The sequence below is a fragment of the Ornithodoros turicata genome, chromosome 5 (genome assembly GCF_037126465.1).
Source record: "Ornithodoros turicata isolate Travis chromosome 5, ASM3712646v1, whole genome shotgun sequence".
NCBI classification, from domain to species: Eukaryota; Metazoa; Arthropoda; class Arachnida; order Ixodida; family Argasidae; genus Ornithodoros; species Ornithodoros turicata.
The window spans coordinates 70,258,629-70,276,067 of NC_088205.1; the positions used below are offsets into that span (position 1 = coordinate 70,258,629).

At 45.3% G+C, this 17,439-nt stretch overlaps 1 protein-coding gene across 3 annotated transcripts in view; it reads left to right on the forward strand.

The window, feature by feature from the left end:
- LOC135394668 (hemicentin-1-like) overlaps positions 1-17,439 on the forward strand; it is a 424,972-nt gene that overhangs the window by 303,241 nt on the left and 104,292 nt on the right. The window lies entirely within an intron of this gene.

The following is a 17,439-nucleotide window of genomic DNA, read 5'->3' on the forward strand; positions in this document are numbered from 1 at the left end:
CGAAGCCGTCCCCTATGCATCTCCGTCGTGTATGGGTATTATGGATGTTGTTCTTGCACCTCTGAAAGCAAAAGACGCCTGGGAGGGCTTGCGTTGCATACTGACAGGAACAAGACGTTCTTCAGTTAGTCTCTGCTGTTGGCCTGTAACAGCCGATCTAGTCGGCCAAACCGCTACGGCTCTTTCGTTTCTGCAGCGCCCTTGGAAAGTGGCCTCGTTGCAGAAGCGGGCGAGCGAAGCCATTGTAAAGCCAGTGAATTGCTCGCCTTCGGGCCCTCGCCCTCAACGCTTCTGGATGATTCTGAAGGACTTCATGCAGTTGCGAAGCCGTCCCCTATGCATCTCCGTCGTATATGGGTATTATGGATGTTGTTCTTGCACCTCTGAAAGCAAAAGATGCCTGGGAGGGCTTGCGTTGCATACTGACAGGAACAAGACGTTCTTCAGTTAGTCTCTGCTGTTGGCCTGTAACAGCCGATCTAGTCGGCCAAACCGCTACGGCTCTTTCGTTTCTGCAGCGCCCTTGGAAAGTGGCCTCGTTGCAGAAGCGGGCGAGCGAAGCCATTGTAAAGCCAGTGAATTGCTCGCCTTCGGGCCCTCGCCCTCAACGCTTCTGGATGATTCTGAAGGACTTCATGCAGTTGCGAAGCCGTCCCCTATGCATCTCCGTCGTATGTTGGTATTATGGAAGTCGTTCTTCTTGCACCTCGGGAAGCAAAAGATGCCTGGGAGGGCTTGCGTTGCATACTGACAGGAACAAGACGTTCTTCAGTTAGTCTCTGCATTTGGCCTGTAACAGCCGATCTAGTCAGCCAAACCGCTAAAGCTCCCGTTTCTGCAGCGCCCTTGGAAAGTGGCCTCGTTGCAGAAGCGGGCGAACGAAGCCATTGTAAAGCCAGTGAACTGCTCGCCTTCGGGCCCTCGCCCTCAACGCTTCGGGATGATTCTGAAGGAGTATTCTAAGGTCAGTGAATTGCGCGTCTTGGGCCCCTATGCATCTCCGTTGCACATCGGTCGTGTGGTCTTTTCGCCAGCATGTCCTTTGGGAAAAGCTTCGTTACATTTCGACACGAACACCCATTCAAGTGGTCCGTACATATGCAAAGTTGTCTCGCAAGCATGTCAGCCACACCTACGGCATTATAATCGTTATTAGAACTTTGTCGCGATACTTTGGACAAGAACGCTTAACTTACCTTTTCGGTGTTGATTTCTGAGCCCCAGGCCCAGCCCGGTGGGCGCTGCCTGCCTCCTTGGGCACCGCCTCCCGAACAAATGACGTAGCTGAGCGCGTGCAGCGCATTAAAAGCACCCATAATTTATAGTTCACGTGCAGATCATGAGCGCGACGTGCTCGACACTTCGCGTATTTCTTCATCTCTTGTTTTTCTCGCGAATGTTTACTAATTAGCTCGCATCTCTGCGTCCCGTGTGACAGGGGTATAAAACCGCCTTTAGCGTCGTAACGATTACTCAAAACAAATGAACTGGTTAATTAAGTTATATTGGTCAGAGTAAGGACGGGTGGTGTAGTAACGTGCCGTTGTTTAGCCGAGTGATTTGATGTCTCCTTTTGTTGACTTCTTTTCACTCTTGTCTGACATACGATGTCCATTCAATTCCTATAGTAGTATGTCGAAAGACAGCTTTAGCCTGAGTTGGACAGAAAGTTGCTTTAATTAATGTTATAAGTGTTGTTTTTCGTACTGTCATACTTTATTGCCGTAGACTTTATAGTTTCGCATCTGTTGTGACTGCCTTGTTTCACCGAGAAGTCTCACCTCCGCCACCAAGAAGCCCACTTGCATGAGACACCTTCGATGATGTAGTCCCGGCCGGCCAAATTGCGCTGTTGAATGCGAAATTGCGTCCGAGAATTTATATTTTTTTCGTGTGTGTGTGTGTCTATTGCCGCTCAACGAGTGGACGATATAGGCCGTTGTTGTCCGTCCTTCGAACTGCCATAGAATAGAGAGGTTGAAACTCATAGAACATAGAATGGAGAGGTCGAAATTCGGGACGATTTAGGTTCACGCAGGTCTCTTTTTCACTTTCATGGGCACTTTCATAGACAGCACATCAAGTACCAAGTACTCAATGACTAGTTTAAGTATATTTCAGAGTACTTATACCTTGCTTTAGGTAATCTCTGGGTAATTGAACTTTACTTTAAGTACATTTCAAAGTTTGTGCCGTCTACTGTGCTATGGGTACTCTTGCTACTCTTGCTCTTGCAATTTCACGTCATGTACTCAACCACTACCCAACTTGCACTCCAGACAAAAATCGAGAAATATCAGTAAAGTATGTTGTATACTGAGCGGCATGTTTTTTAGAAGAATATTCATTGTTGACGGGCATGAAGCTAGCGGTGGCGCGACTCATCGGCCCGGTTATTACTTTCTCAATTTCTGCAATACTTTGTACTTCAGTTTACCCCAGTATTTTGTACAAGCGGTATGACGTACCACGGAAGATACTAGTTTCTGAAATTTATTATCATAATCATTCTAGGCGTTTTCATAGGAGCGGTTGCTGTCGTCTGCTACAGTAGCCGTACGTTCGCTTCTGTGCGTTGAAAATTCAAATTTTCATTGTCCAATCATGATATAGATCTCGCTGTCTAGATCGCGAGCGGATCGGGCGGTCGGGCTCCTCATTGGGGTTGCCGATTATGACATGGTCGTTATAATCTAGTAGGTCTTGGTTTTCAGCAAGTCTGGACGTCAGCAACCAGTCCCAATTATACTGTCTGTAGGGATTATTCACACGACGTCGCCCGCATGGGAGCGCAGCAGTCGCTTCCAGATTTGCCGCAGATTTGGTGTAGGTCCAGATGGTCCCGGCCATTATGACCCTCATCCTCATGACATTCACCGCTCATTTGTTGTTTCCAAGTTCCCGTACAGTGTCAGTATTAGTTGTATAATATACCTATAATTTTCGTATATTCGATTTCAGTATCGTCTTCAAAGTATCATGAGCAGCGAACGAACACCGAAACCAAACTTCGCAGGACGTACATCGTGGTGGCGATAGGGTGCCCTACGTGGCTGTCTCGCCATTTCGATGCTAGTGCCCTCCAGAGGCGTCTTTGTGCTGTACGTTCGGGTCGCGTCACGTGATCACCAAAAGTGGACCACACGGAAACAACGCGTGCCAGGAAATACGGCAACAATACTTTAAAAGGGCTTGCACGACTGAACCCTTTACCGACTGCCAGCCGGACATTCCCACGGTTTGGAACGTTCCACCTGCACGCACGTGGCGACCTGCAAAGTTTTAATCCTCGTTGAGAACGTATGGCTGCACGTCGTTTCACAAAGCGCGTTTCCAAGTACACAAGCATGAAATACAGCCACGAACTTATTTAACTGAAAACGTCACAAAATACGAAATACGTTCAATCTTATGACTGTCTGTAAATTATGAAACTGAATCTAACACCTTAAATCGGCGCGCAGCACCACCTACAAATGAACTTCTATGTGCACAAATATAGTGACGCTTTTTAGGTTCGTGTTGCCGTTAAAAACAGTGCGAAGTGACCGCGAGTAGCCAGAAAAATGTAGAACTTGCAGGTGTAATGAACAGCAAAAAGCGTTCGAGATTTCAAAAAGTGTTAAGGCTTGAGCGGCTTCGTGATCTATTAAATGCAATTATAAAACAGTGTTGGGAACTTAAAGGAGACAAACGAAACAAAGGCAAGGTACATTCATATCTTCTGCTTCGTTTCTTTTTCCCTTTCCCTCTTCTGTCTGTGCCATCGGGACCGTCATCGGGTCCCGCGCTTAGAATGCGTTGTCCTCATCGTCATCGTCCTCGATTTGCCAGGTTGTACAACGCAACGCAAGCACCTTTACTGCTTTGCTACGAGTCGGAAATAAACGCCTTTCCTGACCCTCTTTTAGCCCGGCGCTGTGACGGCTTTGTCTCTCATTGTTCGAAATAATAGAACGGGTGCTGGCAGTTGCGTGATGGTAACCGATTACTGGTGTCTCTTCTCTGGTGGAGCTTCACGAGGACATGGTAGGCCGCTTCGGTGCTCAGTTCATTTCTCTTTTTACTCAGCTTCCTTTGAACTCTCCTCATGTTACCTGGTACTTGTCCCTATAAATTGGAGCCCGCAACGTAACTCGCCCTCCTTCGTTCTAACTCTTTCTTGCAGGTCTTCAGCTCTTGTGCCCACAACTCCGCCTCACCTCACAGCATGACTTCCCATTCCGTTAAGTCCTTATAACCTTCGCACCACACTCACGGTCAGTCACCCTCACAGCGCGACCTCACAATCCATCAAACCTCACATCCACAGCCGTCTCGCATTGTACTATTTTCCCACGTATGTTTTTAATCCTATTATTACCACCATCCTAGCTCCCGCAGCCTATGGTGGCTACCACACCGAGACTGGGAGGTTACTCGTGTTAGAATTCCGGCACTTGCTGTGCTATGTGTTTTTCCTGGGTTTCCTTCAGACGCTCTTAGGCAAATATCGACACAGTTACCTGTGAAGCCGGCCCAGGACGCACTATCCCCCTGAGCAACATGTCGCCAGGCAGGTTGCTCGGCAATAGGCAATAGAGCGCCAACAGTCAGCGAATCATGAAACTAGTTTGATCGTCTTAAACATTTCTGGGTTTCAGCGCAGTTGAATCTGAAGTGTAGACTATGTGACTGGCTGTTGGAGAATAACCACAAAAAGTTCATGCTGTTTGAAAGTAACCCGAAAGAACATGTTGTTGGAAAATAACCTCAAAGAGTTCACGCTGTTAGAAAATAACCCCAGAGTACATTTTGTTGGAGAATAACCCCACAGCGTACATGATTTGGAGAATAGCCCCAAAGGGTTCATGCTGTTAGAGAATAACCGCAAAGAATACATGCTGTTGGAGAATAACCCTAAAGAATTCATGTGCTAGAGAATACCCCGAAAGAACATTCTGTTAGAGAATAACCTCAAAGAGTTCACGCTGTTGAAGAATAACCCCAAAGAGTACATGTTGTTGGAGAATAACCCCAAAACGTACATGCTGTTGGAGAATAGCCCCAAAGTGTTCATGCGTTAGAGAATAATCCGTAAGAACATGCTGTTAGAGACTAACCCGAAAGAACATGCTGTTAGAGAATAACCCCAAAGAATACATGCTGTTGGAGAATAACCCTAAAGAATTCATGCTGCTAGAGAATACCCCGAAAGAACATGCTGTTAGAGAATAACCTCAAAGAGTTCACGCTGTTAGAGAATAACCCCAAAGAGTACATGCTGTTGGAGAATAAGCCCAAAGCGTTCATGTTGTTAGAAACTAACCCCCAAAAGTACATACTGTTGGAGAATAACACAAAAGAGTTCATGCTGTTAGAGAATAACTCGAAAGAACATGCTGTTAGAGAATAACCCCAAAGAGTACATGCTGTTGAAGAATAATCCCAAAGAGTCCATGCTGTTAGAGAATAACCCCAAAGAGAACATGCCGTTAGAGAGTATGCCTGAAGTATATGCTGTGCTGTTCATGTGAAACGCCGGTGCTCGCCTTGTGCACGTGGCTTTTAGTGCCATAATCTAAATAACTCCCCAGTTGGAAAGGAAAATTGCCATGGGGGAAATCAAGTAGAAACAATTTAATGGCGAGTTCGAATGGTCATTTCGTGGCAACACGGCCTAGCCCTCGGAAATTGCTAGGTCGGCGCCCGCGCTGGATCACGTGACTTTTGCCACTAGAACATGAGCGCCAGGAATCTAACGGTTTCAGTCGCTTGAATCACGCTAGGGGCACCGCGGTCGCTCTTCTTTGGGTTCCGTCGACTGCTAACCCACGTCAACTTGGACGTGCGGGCCAATGTGGGCCCTCGCCCGCAATCCGCTGCCCAGTCGCTCCGAGGCTGGGCGGAAAAAGTGATATCTGACAAATTCCTTGCACGAGGTTGCTACGTTTTGACCAAGCAAACGCAGTTGCTCGGAATCCGGCAAAAAAATCTGCCAGGAAATGACCACGCGAATTCGATAAAACGTAACACTTCCTTACTACCGCATGTACCACACCCAATCAACGGATAAGATTTTGAGTCATGCAAGCCGCCATTGGTACCGGTACGTGCGATAGCTTGACAGTGACGTCATTAACGGTTTACTAACATTCTCTTTTAACTGCTTTGCTTTTGCCTCTCCTCTTTTTCCTGGGAACGAGGAGGTGCCAAGGTGCCGGTTCTTTTCCAAGGTACCTTTTCCAGGGTGTGGGGAGGTACCAGGGTACTTTTTCCAGGGAGCTGGGAGGTACCAATGTACCGGTACTTTACCAAGGTACTTTTCCAGGGAGCGGGAAGGTACCAAGATTGTGGTCATCAAATATGTGTAAAGGTACCACTATTTTCTGGTTCATGGGCCTCAGCTTGTACTACATTCACTTGTGGGTTGAGAGACCCTCAATTGCTGTTATAGTTACTGTTAAGAGATTGACAACGAGACTTTCGGCACGCAGCTGGTAACATACATTGGTGCATACAATGTGCAGGTAACATACATTGGTTTCAGCGTCTGTCTTGCAGCACTCATTATACGGTCACTGACCAGTCACTCTCATCAGACGTTATGACGCAAACGAAGGAACCGTCTTTTACCGCACCTCCTTCCTTCTCTGTGAGAACTGGAACGGTGTCACACTACCGGTGCTGCCCCGGTTTCAAAAGTGCCCTGTTGTAATTGTTAGCACATGATCCGAAACTTGACGCAAAGTACAAGCACGGTCGAGTAGCACAGGCGTAATTATTCCGGCGGAAAAAAAAAGCCCTGCGGAAATCAATACCTCATCACATTTGTTATGCTTCGGTGCAGAGTAAGTCGTTTTTAACTGCATCCCGACCTCGTTGCCTTGATTGGAGATGGTAACAACATACAATAAAAGTGCGCAATTGTCCTGCCTGCGTGATCATTTCAGTGGTGTAAGCCTAATTAAGTCCCTCTGGGACCTCCTAAGCTTTGGAGAGGTTGCTCTTGAACCAGTAAAAGCTATGTACGGTACGCAATTATTGAGAAACGCAAATACATTTGGAGGAGTTACAAAAACATAGATGGTAACAACGGAAGAGAGCAATCGTGAAAACAAGTAAAATTTGGGTCATGGAAGAAAGCCGAAAAAGAAAAATCATCTCATTTCGTACACTGAAATGTTTCCCTTTTTAGCTGATACTGTCATTACGGAAGATCGATGTGCCCCGTGCAAATTATTTCAAATGGTGTTTAGAAGACTGCTAACAATAAGCGTTACAAACAGGTTTACGAAATGGAAAAGTTCATTTATTCATGTGCGATTTGTCAGAATTCGGGCCCTATTGCATCCGTATTTTTAGTTTCCTTCTGTCGCACTGTTTCTTAACAAGTTGAGCTTTGACAGCAGAGGGCGCACTGCTACATCAAATTTATTAGCCCTTCATGCAACGTTGTCGATGCGCCTTTAAAACTCCAATCATCATCATCATCACCATCACCATCACCAACACCAACACTATCACCATCACCAACACCGACACCGACACCATCAACAACAACAACAATGTTCATGCGACGAGCGCCGGGTCGCCGACTATAACACAACACGGCTTAAATTCTGAGTTATGTTCATCAATCATGATATTTGGCCTTAACCTATGCATGTCAGGCAGGCTAAACGGTGAGCCTTGTCATCGTGGCTGGGGGATATGTGAAATGCCTCATTGGGCGTACCCTACGAAACGTAGTCTTTGTATTGTGTGACGAATCTGAAGCAGAGAAAATGCTTTACAGGAATCGTCTAGGTTTCCTGCATGATATTATTTTGTTGGTGCTGAACAAGAGCTGCCTTTCATGTCCTCCAAGCATCGTGCGTGCTGAGCACGGTGGCGCACTCAGGTCGTCTCAGGTGGAAGTTGCTAGAACAGACACAAAATGCAGGATGAGGCATTGCTCGTGGTGCACCCCGCCAGGTACACCAGCTCGCTTGGCGTAGCGATTAGGATGATCGCCTTCCACGTTGAGACTGGGAGGTGACGTGGGTTCGAGTCCTGGCACCCCGGCTGGGTTTTCCGGCTGACTTTCCAGAAGAATGTCGGCACAGTTCCGCCTGAACTCGGCCCAGGACTCATACTAACCCCCCTGTCCGCCACTCCTTTCTGCTGCCCTCTCTCTGTTGCTTCGCCACAGTTGCTTCGCGACGCTGACACGGGATTTAGAAGAAAAAAAAAACGCTAGGTGCAAGAAAGTTTGCGACATCTTACATGAGTGAATTTACGCTGCGGTACACGACTACCTTTTCAAACAATGTAGACAATGTAGGATGTAATTCTCAAAAGAAGGATCCCTACCGCCCGCACACATTAGTGATATCTGAGATGTGTACGAGCTCGGGCTTAGTTTTGCACTGTACTTAACTACACTGCGGGACAAGTCAACTCCGCCCACAAACCTAGAGAGGTCTGTGATTGGATAAGGCGTGCGCATGACGCCCCCGGTTCGCAACGCAGTGCCCCCGCGTGTTTCAAACTGTTGCCTAGATGCTGATCATGTCGCGAAACGCTCGACGGAGAGGACGCACTCAGAGCACATTTGCATGTAAGCAAACACGTAAAATATCCGCATTAATAATCGGCTTCTTCGTCTGCCTGGAGTCAACGTCGCTTCGCGGCGTTAATACGGAATCAAATCGTCTGCGTGGCTTCTGACATCTTCCCATATGCCCTGAGGCTTCGGGCTACATTATCCGCTGGCGGAGGTATACATCTATCATTGTAGCCCTTACGTAAACCCATGCACACACAGAGATGATGATGTTTGACTATTCGGCCAGTGAGGCTTACCTCTGCCCGGTGTTCTGCGACAAGTCTCTTCAAACTAGCTTTATGTGTTGGAGGAAAATTTAATATAACGTGGTAATGCATACAAGTGTGAATAGGACAATTAGTACAGCAAACAAACAGCAATACGTACATACAGCAATACATACAGAAAACTCCACAACTACAAAGAACACAAGTCAGTAAAATCAGACTATATACAGTTCATTACACGCAACATCTCCGCAAGCGACATGCAACAACAAGACAGCAGAATATTTACAACAAAACCTCTCACACAAAAGGAATAGAGAATGTACAGCAGCAAGGCATTGACCCAACAATGTGTAATAAAACCGCAACAGAACATGCAACAGCAAGCCTGAAAATATATACAGCGACACCAACAAAAGGAAAGTACATTACGTACAACATTAAGGCATAAGCTAGCCCAAGTATGCGCAAAACCGCAACAGAAAGATCAGGTAATTACTACAAAATAAGGATTATAAACAGCATCTTATGAATTACAATATGTACAGTTAAGGAGGAGCGCCTTCCACGATGACACATCCATCAACGACACGAACGGAGGGATGCGAACATCACAGCCGCTCGAAGGTGGTCTTGCCCAACGCAAACAAGTCCCGCTGCAGGGTGTTGACGAGGTTAATGCGCAACAGACGCAGTAACAAGCTTTATCCCACTGATCTGCTAAGTAAAGGTACAGACATGCGAGCTACGTATAAAACACTGGCGCACAAATACAGTGTTTGCTGTGTGGGGTATGTTGCAAGGCAAATGATTCCTAAACCTTATCCATTAGCTGGGAGCGAAGCGAACTCATATCCTCTTACACCATAACCGGATTCAAAATGGATTCTCCTCGTAGAAGGGCACGTGCTCGGACATAAATGTGATTTGCGAATGGCTCCTTCTCATTCAGCAGCGCGCCCGGCAAGATAATTTCTGATAGTTTAGTCTAATTTTATTTGCTATAAATTCGTGTATTTTTACGTGCGCCGTTTCGCTCAAAGAATCGTTTAATGGCGTAACGAGCTGAGACGCGGGGTATGAATGACAGGAACGCAAATGTTCATTCTCTGTTCAAGGAGGTTCATTACTTCATGCAAAACTCGGTTTGCTCGAGAAGCTGTCATACTAAATGGAAGGGAATACTTGGCGAACATCTGTATATATCGGAAGGGCACGTACTTGATACCGTAGTTGCTTTTACCGTTGAATTGAAGGAAGTGCAATCCATTGAGCAGGTATTCCTCAATTGTGTGGATGGTGTCTTCTATTTTTAACATGTTGCAGAGGTTTGCTGGTAGACGAATGTATTCGGAAACTTTGCGTTCGCTCTCATTACACAAAAGCATGAATGCCCTTCTAAACAGTTTGTATGATTTGCCCTCACTAATTGGCACCAGTTTATTTATTTATTTATTAAAATTCTTCAAGTACCCCTTGATGGAGCGTGGCGCGTGGTGGTAGTCACAAAAATATGGGTCTGGGCATGACTAGCGCCTGTCCTGTCTACATCTTCGTCCTGTTTTCGCTTTTTTCGTTATGTTAGACATTCACCATCTTGCCCAACCTCTCACCATCATCCTTCGGGTTACGTACAGGTCTGCATGGCATCCATATGCTGCGCCCTCCCTTACGTACCGGAATAGGATAACATTGTCCCGGACGGCACGAATAGTAGTGGTTACACAAATCTGCCGTATAGTGCAGCATGAAGCTTGATATGAGGGGTTACTTGGTATTCGTCGGACGTTGTTCTTTGTTCCAGGCTGTGTGACAACGGAGGTAAGACAACCGCGGGCACTTTGTCGTCGCGTAAGCACCATTACAATGAAATGCAACGACGAAAGAGAAAAAAAAAACATAGCTCCTGCGGCAAATATTACTTCCGTGTCTAATCCATTTTCGAATTTTCTCGTGCATGGCTTATCGGAAATGTATTTCCGTTACAAATTTACGGTAACGCGATCTCCGATACCGATACTGGTACTTTTTTAGTGCTCCACCGTTTCCTCACCGACCATATTTCTTACTCTTATTCATTGTCACTGCGTTGTCCGCCCAGCGCTCGACAAGAAGCCTGCGGACACGGCTACGTGCTCCGTAACGGGAATTATACCAAACACATGTTCACTTTTTTTCTGCGAACCTAGAGGAAATAACCAAGCTGCGCTCAACAAAAGAGTTGAGGTCATCGAACAGAGGTCAAATCCTGGACAGCGCGCTCTCGGTTCCACTGCGATACTGTCGTGTCGCACTGGGTCACGCTCACATGTGGACTGTGGGATTGTAACTTCGGATAGGTTTCCTTGGTGATTGGATTTCACGGTACGTGTGGACCTGACACTAACATTGTCATATCAGCCTCTGTCAGCTGCCGGAGAGACCACGGCCTGCTAGGACGGCAGAAGACGACTCTGAGAAGCAGCTATTGATAAAAGTAAAGCAAAGTGTCCGAGCTACATAATAAATACGCTGTCTTTTTACTGCAAAACTGTCTTCGCCCAATTTGCTGTTATACGAATGGGGAATTCACTTAAGCGAGATTTCTATGTTACATCAACTTCGTATATTATTTAATTTACTTATTTAAGATACTGTTGACCCGCCGACGGGGGTCGTTACAGGAGTCAGCCGGCATATAACAAACATTCCAACTATTGTATGAAAGCGGAAACCTCTCTTGCACAAATAACACTCTCCGAAAGACTGTTCCAGTCGTGAATTGTTTTTGAGTAAAAAGAATTCTTAGACACATCTGTAGAGGCAAAGGGTTCTTGTAAATGAAGGTGATGGTTATGCCTTGAAACCATAGTACCTTTGACCAAGCAAGCGGCAGGGCGCAAGCTGCTGAGTAGTTGGAAAATGAACTTAAGGCGTAATGTCTTCAATTGTAATTCTATAGCAGGCAGTCTTGCTCGGCGGCACAGCCCAGAAGGAGATGTGCTCGTGCGAAAATTCCTATAAATGAACCGAGCCCCTTTTCTTTGAACAGTTTCTAATTTCTTTTTGTGACTGACAAGATACGGGTCCCAAACCGTATACAAGCGTGTAGCAATATTGGTAGAACAAGCGATTTGTACGCGTTAGGTCTTACTTCAGGCGTTGATTGCTATAATGCTCGCTTTAGCTGGAACAGTCTTTTCACTGCTTTTTGAGCAACATAGTCGATATGTGCTGTCCACGATAAGTTCGACTGAAAATATACACCCAAGTACCTGTAGGAACTAACCTTGCCTAGTAAAGTATCGTTGATGCAATAATTATACTCTAAAGAGGTTTGCTTTCTGGTAATATGCATACAAACAGTCTTGGTCACATTCGGACTTAATTAGGATATTATGCACCAATCTACTACATTTTTCAGAGCTCTGACTAGTGCAATCTGGTCGTCCGTACAAGCAACTGCCCAGTGCGCAGTGACCAATTACATCTGGGATGTCGTTGACATATAGACTAAACAACAGGGGTCCCAAGACTGAACCTTGGGGTACCCCTGAAGTTACATCTAACAACCCCGAACTAGAGGCTCCAACCTGCACAAACTGTTGACGAAAATGAAAGGTATGATTATATTCATTTAACAAGCCTCTCATTATTAAGGTTACTACAGGGTTAGTCTAGCAAACGTTACACATTTCAACTGCGTCGCAAAAATAGAAGACTGGTCTTAGCCATCTCCAAACTTCGCAGACCGGTAGCCATTTGTCTGAAGTTTTGTTCCAATTTTTTGTGAGCGTTATGGTCCTGTAGAAGAAAAATTAAAAATCCAGCAAAATCTCACTCTATGCGTTTTCTATGGCCTATCTCCACTCAAAAGCCGCCTTTTTCCCTTGTGTGCGCTTCATTTTCGTTGCACCACACACAGGTGGCGCCAACATACGGAATAAGAGGATTAGTGCATAACATCAGAGAGTCACCATGTCACATCGCTGTAGACAGCGCCGCCTGTGTGAGGTGATGTGAATGTGAAGCAGACACAAGAAAAAATGGAGGTATTTGCATGAGATAGGCCATTGAAAATGCATGGGGCGAGATTTTGCTTGATCTCTAATTTTCTTTTTACATGAACATAGTGCTCACAAAAAATTCCAATAAAACTTCAGACAAAAGACTATCAGTCTTCAAAGTTTGGGTTGGGATAAGCCCAGTCCTCTATTTTTACGATGCTATTGAAATGTGCAACGTTTGCTAGACTAACCCTGTAGATAGTTTACTCAGCAATTTCATGTGAGGACTGGAGTCAAATGCACGAGCGAAATCAATAAACACAACATCAGCTTGTAAACCTTCATCGATTGCCTTTGCCAAATCGTGGTAAAATTCTGTAAGTTGTGTCACGGTTGAAAACCCCTGTCTGAAGCCGTGCTGTCGTGGATTCAGTAAACCATATTTTTCTAAATGTGTTATAGTGTGCTTACAGAGCACGTGCTCCATAATCTTGCACGCATTGCCTGTTAATGCTACAGGTCGACAATTACAAGGGAGCAATGTGTGTCCTGTTTGAAAAATTGGGATTACTTCACTAATTTTAAACTCAAACGGAATCTGACCAGTTTCAAAAGACTTTTGGAAAATTAGCTGCATATATCTGGCACACCAAAGCGAATAACGCGTCAAAAATTCGTTAGGTATGTTTTCTGGCCCACAGCTCTTTCTTATATTGAGTTGGTTTAAAATACCTTCCCCCAAAAATAAAGGATCCGAGATACAACTCTGCATAGGCTCAACTGTGCTAGTACTCCGATTGTTCTCCTTCGTGAAAACGCTGTGGAAATAACTAGTGTTCAAGATGCAAGCCACTCTGCTTGCGTCGTCAATTATTTCGTTCTCTGAGCGAAGCTTGATTTCTGCTCCACTCTTTCCAGTTACCTGCCTCTAGAATTTAGAAGGTTCGTTTCTCATGAAAAATTTGTGGTAACGAACTCTCTTTTTTACATTCCTAAGTTCGATTTTTAATTGCCTACAGAGGGCGCTCAATTTAGATCTCAGACTTGTACAGTTAATTCTTTCACGTACTTTTTTTACTGTAACGTGAAATGCTACGTTTTAAATGTATGGATTGGATTGGATTGGGCGGACTAAAAATAATCGATAAAAAATTTCGATTTATCCATTGGTTACGTTTGTGAATTCGTTTGCGATGCCTTGATTTGATGATGCCTGATTTTCAACAAAAGTATCGCGCAAAGTATCGTGTTACTATATTTTAGTAAACGCGTTACTTTTATTTCGATACTTTTTACTCAAGTAACGAGTATCGGTATCGCGATACCATATTTCGGTAATGGGTACAACACTGGTAGCACGCTCCCAACCAACCATCCTAACCACCATTAGGAGCGTGCTCTACCGGAGAAGTTACAGCCGTTTATGCCGCTCTGACTAGGGTATGACTCAGTTATACCCTAGTCAGCTCCTTCCAGCTCAAGACTGGAAATCACTAGTGTATAAGGCTTCAAGTATGATGGAGTTCGCCCACCAGCCAGTTTGCGTATATGCCATCCTAACTATGTCCTATCCTATGTCCTATCCTATGGACTATCCTAACTAAGTCAACAACGGCGAACCTACCGGAAAGAGCTCTGCGTGAATAAATATAGCCTACCGTCTCGAAATCGATGCATGTATCCCTGCTAAGCCCGCGTGTCCTAGTTCTCCGTATCACAAATACCCACTACTCCTGCAATTACTTTGATCTTGTAGCAGTGAGCTTCTAATTAGGCTGCTCCGTTAGAATATCATATAGTACGACTGAACTCGTTGCACTGACGAGATTTATTACCCGTGTACTGCCAATACTGCCAGCCTAGCTCTGTGCCGAAGCATAAATAAACATAAATCTAGCTCGCATATCTCAACAATCTACATCGACTGTGACACATAACACAATAAAATATCTAACTAAAATACGACGCACATGGGAAACTGTAGTTAAGTTTTGTTTGTATGTAGTTTTCTTGTTGTTGTTCTTGTTGTTGTTTTTTCTATTTTTAACAAGTCGTTAATCTGCCAGGACAATCTGCCAGGTGCTGCTTTAAGGCAGATACAAACTTTTCAACTGAAGTGCATGGTATATATTACTTCTTGCGGAAGTCCATTCCAGTCCTCGATCCACCTGGGTAGGAAAGATATGTGCCGGAATAGGGTTGATGTGCCTAACGTGTTTTGTTCTCTGCAGCAACGTAGAGGAGGAGAGTAATAAACAGTTGGGTGTGCGGTGTATTATATGGTAAAAGCCTTTTAATCGGTTTATAGTGACGTGTTTGTCGAACGACAGGAAATTTGTTTTCTTCTTAGAGCCGAGACCGACTGAGTGCTTTTATAACACGCTCAGGCTAATTTTCAAAATTTTCTTTCGTAAACGGTGCCCATATACGGGGCAAGCATAATCGAGAATTGGGCGGGTGAATGTCTGAGCTAACAGTTTCACGCTTGAGGGTGCCCCCCATAGTGACATATTTAATTTCCACAAGCTAGATGAGGGCTTACTGAAGACTATTTCTATATGCTAATTCCAAGACAATTTCGCGTTTACGTAAACGCAGAGGTACTTGTATTCGGTTGCCCGTTCGAGCGAGAATCCTCCTATGTTATAACCATAGCTATAGGCCTGTTTTTTCCTAGTCACGTTCATAAAGACTGTTTTGGAATTGTGCGAGGACTGCAAATGGACATCAATAATTCCAAAACAGCCTTTATGAACGTGACTAGGAAAAAACAGGCCTATAGCTATGGCCATAACTAGGAGGATTCCTGCTCGAACGGGTTATCTCTGCGTTTACGTAAACGCGAAATTGTCTTGGAATAAGCATATAGAATAGTCTGCAGTAAGGCCTCATCTAGTTTGTGGAAATATTAAATATTTTATTCCGGCAGTGGTTTAGTTTCAGCTGGCCTTCACAACAGCTAATCCCTGAGTAGATTACAGTGTCATCGGCATAGTACCGGCACCGTCCTAGCGTGAGGCCACGACCATCTGCCCGCTGGGGCATTCCATCATCGCCGGTCAGTAGCGGAAACGCCACTTCCTCTACAATATCATCACTTACCTGCGGCGCATTATCAATGTCGGTGTTTTGCCGAGTGTGTGATGTGTGTATTTTCATGTGGTAGCATAAAAACAAAACAGCTTAATGTAACAAAACGCTGTTGCAAACTCTTTTATGAAATAGTCTTGATGGTAAGGAACGGTGCTAAGCACGTCAACAATTCCCGTGAGACATTTCAACAACACGTTTTCCACGGGAGAAAGAGAAGAGGGCACTTTTTGCTGCTGTTTATCCTGCGTTATGGTTGCAACTCAGATTTTCAGAGGAAAAGTAGGAAATTCAAGAAAAGAGTGAACAGGAAAGTTGAATAACAAATTCGCCCAAAAACGCCCACTTTCACGGTTTTAAGGCGCCGCCTTGGGGTCCTAGCCACATTGGCATAAGAGGCAATGAAGTACAGATCGGGCAGCTGCTGCGGCTCACCATCGCCGCTCAGCAGTGCCCATCATACTTTCGAATGGGGATAGGCGCTCCCTCTTGTCCGCGTTGACGTCGCCTTGGGCCCATGAGGAATGGTGTCATGACATCACCCGGTGGTCGCTTCTGTATGCTGTTGACCCAACGCTTTTATTTGAAATGCCAGGCGGTTTCCCTCGCCTCTTTACGTCTCTCGTGCGTAGTTTACAACTTAGCGTCGCATTCACCCCTGCACTCCGGTATAGGCTGGGCCACAGCAACACGGCGCTGTGTACAACTTGTGGTTTCCCGGCAACAATCCGACACGTTCTCGAAGACTGCAGCCAGTACGTACGCGAGCGACGGGCCTTTAAATGTCAACTTGAAATGCTGGATCAGAGGCCATTCAACATCTGCAAAGTTCTCGGCCTATGGAGTAACCCTGGACATCAGTGTCGTGCACTTGGCGATTTTCTTTCCTTTCTGAGGGCCACCGGCCTCCTTCACGAACTGTAGAGATTTCCTTCCCTCGTCATCCTTTCACGCGAGCCTTTTTGGAATGGGGTAGGGTCCTGCACTCAGCGCAGGGAAACATCCCACATCATCATCATCATCATCCATTCATCTATGTTGTTGTTGTTGTTGTTGTTGTTGGGGTCCCCACAAAAGGGGAACGCTTACATCCAATGTGCCATTAGATCCCTCGTCCTTTTACGTCCATGGTGTCGATACATCCATACCATGCCGTTACATCCAACGAGCCTTTCCATCCATCGATGGACGTAACGATTCGTTGGATGTAATGGCACGTTGGATGTAGTGGCCCGATACCTTTCTTCAGTATTTCTTACTGATCACAGTATTTCTTTCCTTTCATCATCATCATCATCATCATCTTTTTGGGGCATCTTTCCGTCCCTCCTGGAAGGCAGAGCGCAACTTCTTGGCAATGACACTCACGTCACAGCTCAACATGCAGCGATTTAATTGATTCCGATTAGCTTTGTATAATACGACTAAACGCCATTCAGACAAGTTGCACGCTCTGTGAAACCGATGAGCAGAATAAACTATTGTCATAGTATTAAGGGTATGTAGTAAAACGTACGTATTATTTAGATGTACTACCTTCTAGATAACTATTGCTTCCTAAGGGATG